This window comes from Salvelinus fontinalis, chromosome 1 (genome assembly GCF_029448725.1).
Source record: "Salvelinus fontinalis isolate EN_2023a chromosome 1, ASM2944872v1, whole genome shotgun sequence".
NCBI classification, from domain to species: Eukaryota; Metazoa; Chordata; class Actinopteri; order Salmoniformes; family Salmonidae; genus Salvelinus; species Salvelinus fontinalis.
The window spans coordinates 36,460,516-36,472,799 of NC_074665.1; positions in this window are offsets into that span (position 1 = coordinate 36,460,516).

The window sequence follows — 12,284 nt, forward strand, 5'->3', positions numbered from 1 at the left end:
ATTTGGAAGAGGAGGGTGGGATTGGATCAACGCACATAAGATGCAGAGAAGCCTGTCTAATGACGGGTAATTGGGTCTGTAATATCATTACAGTCGGATAATGGCTAGTTACGGCCCGTGCGTTATTAAGAGCTTCCCTTGTGAACAGCATTTATGATATTAAAGGGGGAGATAATGATATTTTGGTTATTAAATGTGTGTAATTAATTTATGCACTGCTGAAAATAAAGTTGTTATTACAACCGCGGTGAGATGCGAGGAGAAAATTTAAATCAAATAACTGATACATTTATTCCAATAGTTGGTTTTTATGTTCTTACACTGACAGGAGTGTGTTACACTTTTAGAATAAATGGTTCTATATTTAAGTGATAATGCCCGAGAAGCCGGTGTTTGGAGGATATATATGGGGCATTATCCCTTTTATACAGTGGGTTACCAATATGTTCATATAGTGATTGACATATTTTCATTAAAAACTTTATTTTGATGAATTTCTTCAAACTATTTCATCCTTACGTAATTTATAGTCCCGAAACAAATCTAAGGTTGCTAGCCAAGCCGGCTGGTCATTCGTTCTATTGGTTTGGTTGCCAGAGACGCGACCCAGTCGTTCAGTCTTTATGTTTTATATCTATGGATGTGACCCAGTCGTTCATCCTAAATGTTCCATTGCCAAATTGGCTGGCTAAATTCTTATCCCTTGCTTGCTAGCTAGCCAACTATGTTTAATTTACAGTCACGTCAAACAGTGCAGAAAGAATAACAAAAGTATCTGCATTTGTTTAAGCTTTTTTCAGTGACATTTATTTGCATACATCCATAACAATGAGCTAATGAGGCACAATTTCTCCTGGCATAGAAAATGTGCTCTCTCGTTAGGACACTGTTGTTCAAAGGAGCTAGCCAACAATGTTGCAAATGTCGCAGAGACAGACAGTAAGGTTTATACAAATCTCTGCTGTTGAAAACTAAATGTTAGTCAAAAAGAAATGATAGATAATGTCTAGATGATTTTTATAGTGGAGATCAAGTTTACAACTTCCCTGCCTGGGCTGATGAGACAGTGCAGTCAGATGTAACAGGGGAAAAAAGCATTTTAACGTCATAGATTTCGCCGGTGGTAACTTGTGGAATAGACACCGGCTGGAATGGCTTTTAACGAATTCAGGATTAGACCCAACCGTTGTATAAAGAACGCCAAAGAACCCTTTTGTGTGTGTGCATGTGTGCGTCAGTAAGGACACTCTTTATCAAATGAAGTCTGTCAGTGTAAAAGCTACAGCTCTCTCTGTCACTCCACTGTTACCCACTTAAAGTGGGGAATTGAGATTAAGGATGATGACAGGAGGAGCAGTTTCTGAGTTTGTTTGTTTCGACTGATGACTTAAAGAATTATTCTACGACTTTTGACCTGATAGTAAGTAGTAAGCCTATTGACTACCCACAAGCCGAAACCCCACTCGACACAGTTAGGCATTTCAACACCATGACCAGCGCCACCGAGGACGTGCGCTATCTCTCTTTCTCCGATTGATGCCTCTCCTGAAACGGTTGTGAAAAATAGCCAATGATAGTTGCACAAGTCTGCTTATTGTTTGGAATTGGGCCACGTGTTTTTCTCGAGCTTAGTTTCTACACAGGGAAAGATATGCTCCAAAATAAAATCCTCAAGTGAGCTCAAAGGACTATAAAGCAAACCATCTTTAATTCCAAAATAGTTTTTTTGTGTATTTTGGATGAACCAATATCCTGTATTTCCCCCATGTATGCATACACGAAACAAGCTCTGTATATTGTTTATATCATTGATAGTACCATTTACATAATAGTTAATATGGGTTGTAAGGTTGTAAAAGGCAGGTGTGATTTGAAGAATCCCTGTGACCTGCTACTGTTCTGTGTGTAGTAGAAAGAGGCTAAACTGATATAAAAGAAAAGCTATTATAAATCAAAATGTTCTACAAAGTATAAGTATGTGGTTGGGACTTTAACATTAGACAATTGGGTTCTCATTACAATTAGAAAAAAGAAAACACAGTACACATGATTACACTTGAGAGATTTATTCCATCATTATGACATGCACAGTCATGTTATTGAGTGTATAAAAGTTGGCATGTAGCTACACATTTCTATCCACACTAACTGACAGGTACAGAGGTAGATCAGGTTTGATTTAGTCAGATATTACGATGTAGGAATATTTCTCCACAATCTTACCCTTCGCTTTAGAAAATTAAGTTGTTCAACAGCCTTAAAAAACAAACAGGAAAACTGTTGTAGATAGGAGAGCAGGTTGTAAGAGAGTGCGTAACTGGTGGCAGGGAAGTCAGGCGCAGGAGAGCAAAACTGGGTAATCAACGGAGCAGTTAAACAATTCCACACAAAGACATGGGGGGAACTGAGGGTTAAATACACAACATGTAATAAGGGAATTGAGCCCTGTTGTGTGGGAAGACAAGACAAAACAAAAGGAAAATGAAAAGTGGATCGATGATGGCTAGAAGACCGGCGACGCCGAGCGCCGAGCGCCGCCTGAACAAGGAGTGGAACTGACTTCTGCGGAATTCGTGACAGTACCCGGCCCTAGATGTGCGGCTCCAGCAGCGCGCCGACACCGGCCTCGAGGAAGACCCGGAGGGCGAGCCGCAGGGCGAACCCCGACGGAGACGGTGGAACTCCTGCAACATTGAAGGGTCCAACACGTCCTCGACCGGAACCCAGTACCTCTCCTCCGGACCGTACCCCTCCCAGTCCACGAGGTACTGAAGGCCCCTCCCCCGACGCCTCGAATCCAGTATTACATTTACATTTAAGTCATTTAGCAGACGCTCTTATCCAGAGCGACTTACAAATTGGTGCATTCACCTTATGACATCCAGTGGAACAGCCACTTTACAATAGTGCATCTAGATCTTTTAAGGGGGGGGGGGGGAAGAAGGATTGCTTTATCCTATCCTAGGTATTCCTTGAAGAGGTGGGGTTTCAGGTGTCTCCGGAAGGTGGTGATTGACTCCGCTGTCCTGGCGTCGTGAGGGAGTTTGTTCCACCATTGGGGTGCCAGAGCAGCGAACAGTTTTGACTGGGCTGAGCGGGAACTGTACTTCCTCAGTGGTAGGGAGGCGAGCAGGCCAGAGGTGGATGAACGCAGTGCCCTTGTTTGGGTGTAGGGCCTGATCAGAGCCTGAAGGTACTGAGGTGCCGTTCCCCTCACAGCTCCGTAGGCAAGCACCATGGTCTTGTACCGGATGCGAGCTTCAACTGGAAGCCAGTGGAGAGAGCGGAGGAGCGGGGTGACGTGAGAGAACTTGGGAAGGTGTGGCGCGAACGGAGTACGCCGGGGCCCCATAGATGTCCAAAGGGGGCGGAGGAACCTGCCGCACCTTAGACTCCTGGAGAGGGCCAGCCACTACCGGCCTGAGGAGAGACACATGGAACGAGGGGTTAATACGGTAATTGGGCGGAAGCTGTAACCTGTAACAAACCTCGTTTACTCTCCTCAGGACTTTAAATGGCCCCACAAACCGCGGGCCCAGCTTCTGGAAGGGCAGACGTAGGGGCAGGTTTCGGGTCGTGCGAACACCGGGGCCTCACTGCGGTGATGGTCTGCGCTGTCTTTCTGGCGCAGCACGGCCCGCTGAAGGTGAACACGAGCAGCTTCCCATGTCTCATCCGTGCGCCTGAACCAGTCATCCACTGCAGGAGCCTCGATCTGAATCTGATGCCAATGCGCCAGAACCGGCTGGTACCCTAGTACGCAATGGAAGGGGGAGAGGTTAGTGGAGGAGTGGCGGAGCGAGTTCTGTGCCATCTCGGCCCAGGGCACAAACGCCTCCCACTCCCCTGGCCGGTCCTGGCAATAAGACCACAGAAACCTGCCCACATCCTGGTTTACTCTCCCCACCTGCCCATTACTCTTCGGGGTGAAACCATGAACGCCTTCCTGACCCCAAACGTGATCTGGGGCCCTCGATCAGAAACGATGTCCTCCGGCACCCCGTAGTGCCGGAAGACGTGGGTGAATAATGCCTCCGCAGTCTGCAGGGCTGTAGGGATACCGGGCAACGGGAGGAGAAGGCAGGACTTAGAGAACCGATCCACAATCACCAGAACCGTAGTGCTCCCCTGAGACGGGGGAAGATCGGTCAGGAAATCTACGGATAGAGGGCCGTTGTGGAACGGGGAGGGGTTGCAACTTCCCTCTAGGAAGGTGCCCAGTAGCCTTACTCTGGGTGCATACCGAACAGGAGGAGACATAAACCCTAACGTCCCTAGCCAAGGTAGGCCAAAAAATACCTCCCCCGAAGGCTCCCCACTGTCCTCGCCACCCCAGGGTGACCCGAGGAGGGTAGGACGTGAGCCCACCGAATCAATTTGTCCCAAACACCAAGCGGCACGTACTTCCGCCCCGCCCGTAACGCCCGCTCGATGTCCGAGTCCACCTCCCACACCACTGGTGCTATCAGCCTCGAGACGGGAAGGATGGGAGTAGGTTCGGTGGACAGATCCTCCGTGTCGTAAAAGCGGGACAGTGTGTCCGCCTTTACGTTCTGGGAGCCCGGTCTATAAGATAACGTAAACCGGAATCGGGTGAAGAACATGGCCCACCTTGCTTGACGTGGGTTCAGTCTCCTAGCTGCCCGAATATACTCCAGATTCTGGTGGTCGGTCCAGATGAGAAAGGGGTGCTTAGCCCCCTCAAGCCAGTGTCTCCACACCTTCAGAGCACTGACCACCGCTAACAACTCCCGGTCCCCCACATCATAGTTACGCTCCGCTGGGCTGAGCTTCCTCGAGAAGAAAGCGCAGTGGTGGAGTTTTGGTGGCGTACCCGAGCGGTACGGGTACAGTATGGTATGGTATGGTATGCACGCCAACACGGGCGCATCTGTGAACACCGCCTTCAACCTGTTGAAAGCTCCGTCCGCTTTTGCTGACCACTGCAACCGCACCGGACCCCCATTCCGCAGTAAGGTAATGGGAGCTGCTACCTGGCCAAAACCCCGGATAAACCTCCGGTAGTAGTGGGCAAAACCCAAAAACCGCTGCACCTCTTTTACCGTGGTCGGAGTCGGCCAATTACGCACGGCCTTAATGCGGTCACCCTCCATCACCACCCCCGAGGTGGAAATGCGATAACCCAGAAAGGAGACGGCTCGTTTGGAGAACACACACTTCTCAGCCTTGACATATAGGTCATGCTCCAGCAGTCTACCAAGCACCTTGCGTACCAGAGACACATGCGCGGCGTGATTGGCTGAGTAGATCAGAATGTCATCGATATAAACAACCACTCCCTGCCCATACAGGTCCCTGAGAATGTCGTCTACAAAGGATTGGAAAACGGCTGGAGCATTTTTTAACCCATACGGCATGACGCAGTACTTATAATGGCCCGATGTGGTACTAAATGCGGTTATCCACTCGTCTCCCATCCGAATACGCACCAGACTATATGCGCTCCTGAGATCCAGTTTTGTGAGGAACTGCGCTCCGTGAAATGATTCCACTGCCGTAGCGATGAGAGGTAGTGGGTAACTAAACCCCACTGTGATGGCATTTAGACCTCTATAATCAATACACGGACGCAAACCTCCCTCCTTTTTCTTCACAAAAAAGAAACTCGAGGAGACGGGTGAGATGGAGGACCGAATGTACCCCTATCCCAGAGACTCAGTGACATATGTCTCCATAGCCAACGTCTCCTCTTGGGACAATGGGTACACGTGACTCTTGGGAAGCGTAGCGTTTACCTAGAGATCTATTGCACAATCCCTTCCCGGTCGATGAGGTGGTAATTTAGTCGCTTTCTTTTTACTGAAAGCGATTGCGAAATCGGCATACTCGGGGGGAATGCACACCGTGGGACCCTGGTCTGGACTTTCCACCGAACACTCCTCTGACCACCCCTGGAGAACCCCCTGTCTCCACGAAATTTTAGGATTGTGCCGGGCCAGCCAGGGAATCCCTAGCAGCACTGGAAACGCAGGCGAATCAATAATATAAAGACTGATACGCTCCCTATGATTCCCCTGAGTCACCATGTCCAGGGGAACCGTGGTCTCCCTGACCACCCCTGACCCTAATGGCCGGGTATCTAGGGAGTGCACGGGAAAGGGAGAATCTATCGGCACAAGCGGAACACCTAACTTAAGAGCGAGTCCGCGATCCATAAAGTTCCCAGCTGCGCCTGAATCAACTAGCGCCCTATGCTGGGAAGAGGGAAAAAATTTAAGGAAAAAAATTAAAACAAATATGTGACCAACAGGGGGTTCTGGGTGAGTTTGGTGCTGACTCACCTGGGGTGATCGAGAAGTGTTCCGCCTGTCATCTCGGCCCCCAGACGGACCCCCCCAGCACCGATCGGCCGTGTGTCCTCTCCGACCACAGCTGGTGCAGGGGGAGCCTCCTCCTCCGGTACCCCTCGGCACGGCCCCTCCCAACTCCATCAGAATGGGAGCGGAGGTGCTGGGTGGTGGAACGCACAGGACCCTCTCCGAACGCCCGCGGGCAGCCAGCAGATTGTCCAGTCGGATAGACATGTTAATAAGCTCATCAAGGGAAAGAGCGGTGTCCCGACAAGCTAGCTCCCTGCGGAGTGGTCAACACCGGTAGTGGTCAATAAGGGCCCTGTCGTTCCACCCAGATCCTGCTGCCAGGGTCCGGAACTCCAGCACGTAATCCTGGGCGCTCCTCTTCTCCTGCCTGAGATGGAATAGTCGTTCTCCGCCGCTCGGCCCTCCGGAGGGTGGTCAAACACGGCACGAAAATGGCGGGTAAACTCTGGGTAGTGCTCCTTCGCTGAGTCTGGGCCATTCCAGACTGCGTTCGCCCACTCCAGAGCACGACCCGTGAGGCAGGAGACGAGGACACTCACCCTCTCCGCTCCCGAGGGAATGGGACTTACGGTGGCCAGGTACAGTTCCAGTTGGAGTAAGAAACCCTGGCACCCCGCCGCCGCTCCATCATAATCCCTCGGGAGTGTAAGACGGAGAGCGCTGGACCCGGGGGATGGAGAGTCCTGAGCTGGGGGAGCCGAAGGTGGAGAGAGGAGACCACTCCTCTACCATCGGTCCATTCTCTCCATCATTGAATCCATAGCCGATCCGATACGGTGGAGAATGGTGGTATGGTGGAGCACCTGTTCCTCCATCGATGGGAGAGGGTTGGCCGCTGCTCCTGCTGTTTCCATTTGGTAGGTGCGGGATTCTGTAAGGACTGGGTGTCGGAGTGCGAAGTCAGGCGCAGGAAAACAGAGGATTCAATAATAATGTTAATTTAATGCAACACGGAGAACCTCGGCCACCCCACTCGACACTGGGTGCTCAAAATAAACTGCCCCAGACACGGGGAACGGAAACAGTCCAGTATTATACTCGAACATACACAAACACGTAACGTCTGATAACAAACACCAAGCTTACAATAAACAATCCCGCACAAAGAAACGGACGGGACGGCTGACTAATAAAGCCCAACTAATTAGAACAAACACAAAACAGGTGTAACCAATAAACACATAAGGAGGGGGAGAAAAGAATCTGTGGCAGCTAATAGGCCGGTGACGACGACTGCCGAACGCCACCCGAACGGGTAGGAGAGCCTGCCTCGGTCGGAGTCGTGACAGTAGGCCTATAACCTAAATCACAACTGTAAGACCTTTCTTCATCAGACAGTCACTGGACACTGCTCCATCATGTGCTCGACACACACACACACACACACACACACACACACACACACACACACACACACACACACACACACACACACACACACACACACACACACACACACACACACACACACACACACACACAACCAGATCCCTCTGTCTGTTGCAATTGGTTTTGTGTATGTTGTTCTTTATTTTCCCTCCTGTGTAGGCATGGGTTCCTACGTCCAAGGTCCTAAGAAGTCAATCAGACCAAGTTCTAACCACTCCTACACACTCTGCAACCAATCACAATGTTAGCTCCACTGGAGGTAGAGCCATCCCTTCCCCAACGCCCCACCCTGGAGACAGGACCACCCCGCTTCTCAGTAACATTTCTCGCGATAAGACCAACAGGCTGATGGACAGCCAGGAAGCCAATCAGGGTGAGGCAGGTTTGGGACCGGACATCCCTATTGGCCAGTCCCTGACATACTGTGACACACAGCACTCAATCATACAGACATAATTCCAACGGTTTTAGAAACTAGAGAGTGTTTTCTATCCAATAGTAAGAATAATATGCATATTGTACGAGCAAGAATTGAGTACGAGGCCGTTTACATTAGGTACACATTTGTGCTATGTCGAAATGGCACCCCCCTAGTGGCAAGAAGTTTCATCAATTTTGCCCATCGCAAACCAACACTGGCTGGGTCGGAATGCGCACTACTCAGCCACAGACCATTATTCCTTCTCCACCAAACTTTACAGGTGTCACCATGCATTCGGGCAGGTAGCGCTCTCCTGGCATCCACCAAACCCAGATTCGTCCGTCGGACTGCCAGATGCTGAAGCGTAATTCATCACTCCAGAGAACGCGTTTCCACTACTCCAGAGTCCAATGGTGGCAAGCTTTACACCACTCCAGCCGATGCTTGGCATTACGCATGGCGATCTTAGGCTTGTGTCCGGCTGCCCGGCCATGGAAACCCATTACATGAAGCTCCTGACCAACAGTTCTTGTGCTGATGTTGCTTCCAGGGACAGTTTGGAACTCGGTAGTGAGGGTTGCAATTGAGGATAGACTACTTTTATGCGCTGCATGCTTCAGCACTCGACGATCCCGTGCTGTGAGCTTGTGTGGCCTATCACTTCGCGGCTGAGCCGTTGTTGCTCCTAGACGTTTCCACTTCACAATAACAGCACTTACAGTTGACCGGGGTAGCTCTTAGAAGGGTAGACATTTTACGAACTGACTTGTTGGAAAAGTGGCTTATGACGGTTCCACAAAGTGGCCTATGACGGTGTCACATTGAAAGTCACTGAGCTTTTTAGCCAGGTCATTCTACTGCCAAAGTTTGTCTATGGAGATTACATCGCTGTGTGCTCTATTTTTATACACCTGGCATCAACGGATGTGGCTGAAGCAGCCAAATCTACTAATTTGAAAGGGTGTCCACATACTCTTGTATATATTGCGTGGATCAGAAAACCTGTGACCACCATTTGCCTCATGCAGCATGACACATCTTCACATAGAGTTGATCAGGCTGTTGATTGTGGCTTGTGGAATGTTGTCCCACTCCTCTTCAATGGCTGTGCGAAGTTGCTGAATATTGGCGGGTACTTAAACTCTGTAGAACACTTCAATCCAGAGCATCCCAAACATGCTCAATGGGTGACATGTTTGGTGAGTATGCAGGCCATGGCAGAACTGGGAAGAACTGACATTTTCAGCTTCGAGGAAGTGTGTACAGATCCTTGCGACATGGAGCCGTGCATTATCATGAGGTGATGGCGGCGGATGAATGGCACGACAATGGTCCTCAGGATCTCATCACGGTATCTTTATGTATTCAAATTGCCATTGATAAAGTGTAATTCTGTTCATTGTCGGTAGCTTATGCCTGCCCATCCATATCCCCACCGCCACCATAGGGCACTCTGTTCACAACATTGAAATCAGAAAACTACTCGCCCATCCGACACCATACCAGGATTTATCTGTGAAGAGCACACTTATCATTTTACATTTTAGTCATTTAGCAGACGGTCTAATCCAGTGCAATTTACAGGAACCATGAGGGTTAAGTGCCTTGCTCAAGGGTACAATGACAGATTTTTCACCTAGTCAGCTCGGGGATTCAAACCAGCGACCTTTCGGTTACTGACCAGTGGCGAGTGTGCCAGTGGCCATCGAAGATGAGCATTTGCCCACTGAAGTCGGTTACGACGCCGAACTGCAGTCAGGTCAAGACCCTGGTGAGGATGACAAGCACACAGATGAGCTTCCCTGAGACGGTTTTGGAGAGTTTGTGCAGAAATTCTTCTGTTTTGCAAACCCAGATTTAAACAAATAAATATATATATTTTATTTGAGATTCTTCAAATAGCCACCCTTTACCTTGATGACAGCTTTGCAGACTCTTGGCATTCTCTCAACTAACTTCACCTGGAATGCTTTTCCAATTGTCTTGAAGGAGTTCCCACATGTGCTGAGCACTTGTTGGCTGATTTTCCTTCACTCCGCGTTCCGACTCATCCCAAACCATCTCAATTTGGTTGAGGTTGGGGGATTGTGAAGGCTAGGTAATCTGATGCAACACTCCATCACTCTTCTTCTTGATAAAATAGCCCTTACACAGCTTGGTGGTGTGTTGGGTCAGTGTCCTGTTGAAAAACAAATTATTGTCCCACTAAGCCCAAACCAGATGGGATGGCGTATCGCTGAAGAATGCTGTGGTAGCCATGCAGGTTAAGTGTGCCTTGAGTGTCACCAGCAAAGCACCCCCACACCATAACACCTCCTCCTCTATGCTTTACGGTGGGAAATACACATGCGGAAATTATCCGTTCATCCACGTCGCGTCTCACAAAGACATGGCGGTTGGAACCAAAAATCTCCAATTTGGACTCCAGGTGCTCCAGACCAAATTTCCATTGGTCTAATGTACATTGCTTGTGCTCTTAGCCCAAGCAAGTCTCTTCTTCTAATTGGTGTCCTTTAGTAGTGGTTTCTTTGCTGCAATTTCACCATGAAGGCATGATTCACACAGTCTTTTCTGAACAGTTGATGTTGAGATGTGTCTGTTACTTGAACTCTGTGAAGCATTTATTTCAAATCAAATCAAATTTTATTAGTCACATGCGCCGAATACAACAGGTGTAGACCTTACAGTGAAATGCTTACTTATGAGCCCTTAACCAACAATGCAGTTTCAAAAAATATAGATAAGAATAAGAGATAAAAGTAACAAGTAATTAAGGACAGCAGTGAAATAACAATAGCAAGATTATATACAGGTGGGTACCGATACAGTGTCAATGTGCGGGGGCACTGGTTATTTGAGGTACTAAATACATGTAGGTAGAGTTATTAAAACTTCTTAGGGATAGCCCTCTTTTTTCCAATTTTCGCCTAAATGACATAGCCAAATCTAACTGCCTGTAGCTCAGGCCCTGAAGAAAGGATATGCATATTCTTGGTACCATTTGAAAGGAAACACTTTTCAGTTTGTGGAAATGTGAATTGAATGGAGGAGAATATAAGACAATAGATCTGGTAGAAGAAAATACAAAGAAAAAAATAACCATCTTTGAAATGCAGAAGAAAGGTCCTTGTTCTAGCCATCACTCTGGTTGTAATTCCGATGGTGTCCACACGATGGCAGCAGTGTATTGCAAAGTTTCAGTCGGATATCTTGAAGTATGAGCGAGCTACATGACATTTAGTGTGAAGTCACTCAGGTACATTTGGGCAAATCGTGAAGGAGACATTTGCATTCATATTACATTTTTCTGCAAGAATATTGTCAAATCTGTATGCTTGGACTTTGATTTAGCTTTTCCAGTATTAGTATCCATATTATAAGTTCAACATTTTGCAAAATAACCAGTTTCCATAACATCATAACTCTGAATATTCTTATAATTTTTGTCCAAAATGAAAAGGCATACTGTCGTACAAGGATAGTAGCTACATTTTACGACAGATACATGGTTTACGGATACTCCCGTAAAGCCCAGCTCATTGGCTATCTAGCTAGCTTGTTTGACCCCGATTGGTGCTTATTTGACAAAGTTAGAGTCGTTCAAGTGAAGACCGCCTGCGTCATCGGTGTGCCATGAAGGCGTCACTCTCTGACCAAATATGGTGTCCTATAGGATATACTACAACCCTAATGATATAGTGAAGTCTCGTAAAATTTTAAGATCTCTGAGGAATACATACGAATGCGATTTTACTGGTTAAACAGCGTTTAGGGTGAGATTTTCACAGATTCCTCTCTTTGCAAATTGAACAAGTGGAAATACAAAATTGATCGTGCATGCTATATGGACCTTTTTAGGATATGAAAAAGGATTTTATCTAACAAAAACAACACTTTATGTTATCTCTGGGACCCTTGATGATAAATCAGAGCAACATTTCAGAATGTAAGTTCACATTTCACCTTCAGAGGGGAATTTATCAAACCGATCGCAGTCCAAGATGATGACACAAAGACATTAACAGGTTCACTACAGGAGGAACAAAACAACTGTTTCACAGGGCTGGAAAAACTGAAAGACTTCCAGTTAGGAATTAATGTAGATGAGACTGTCACACCTGTTGCAAAGCCAG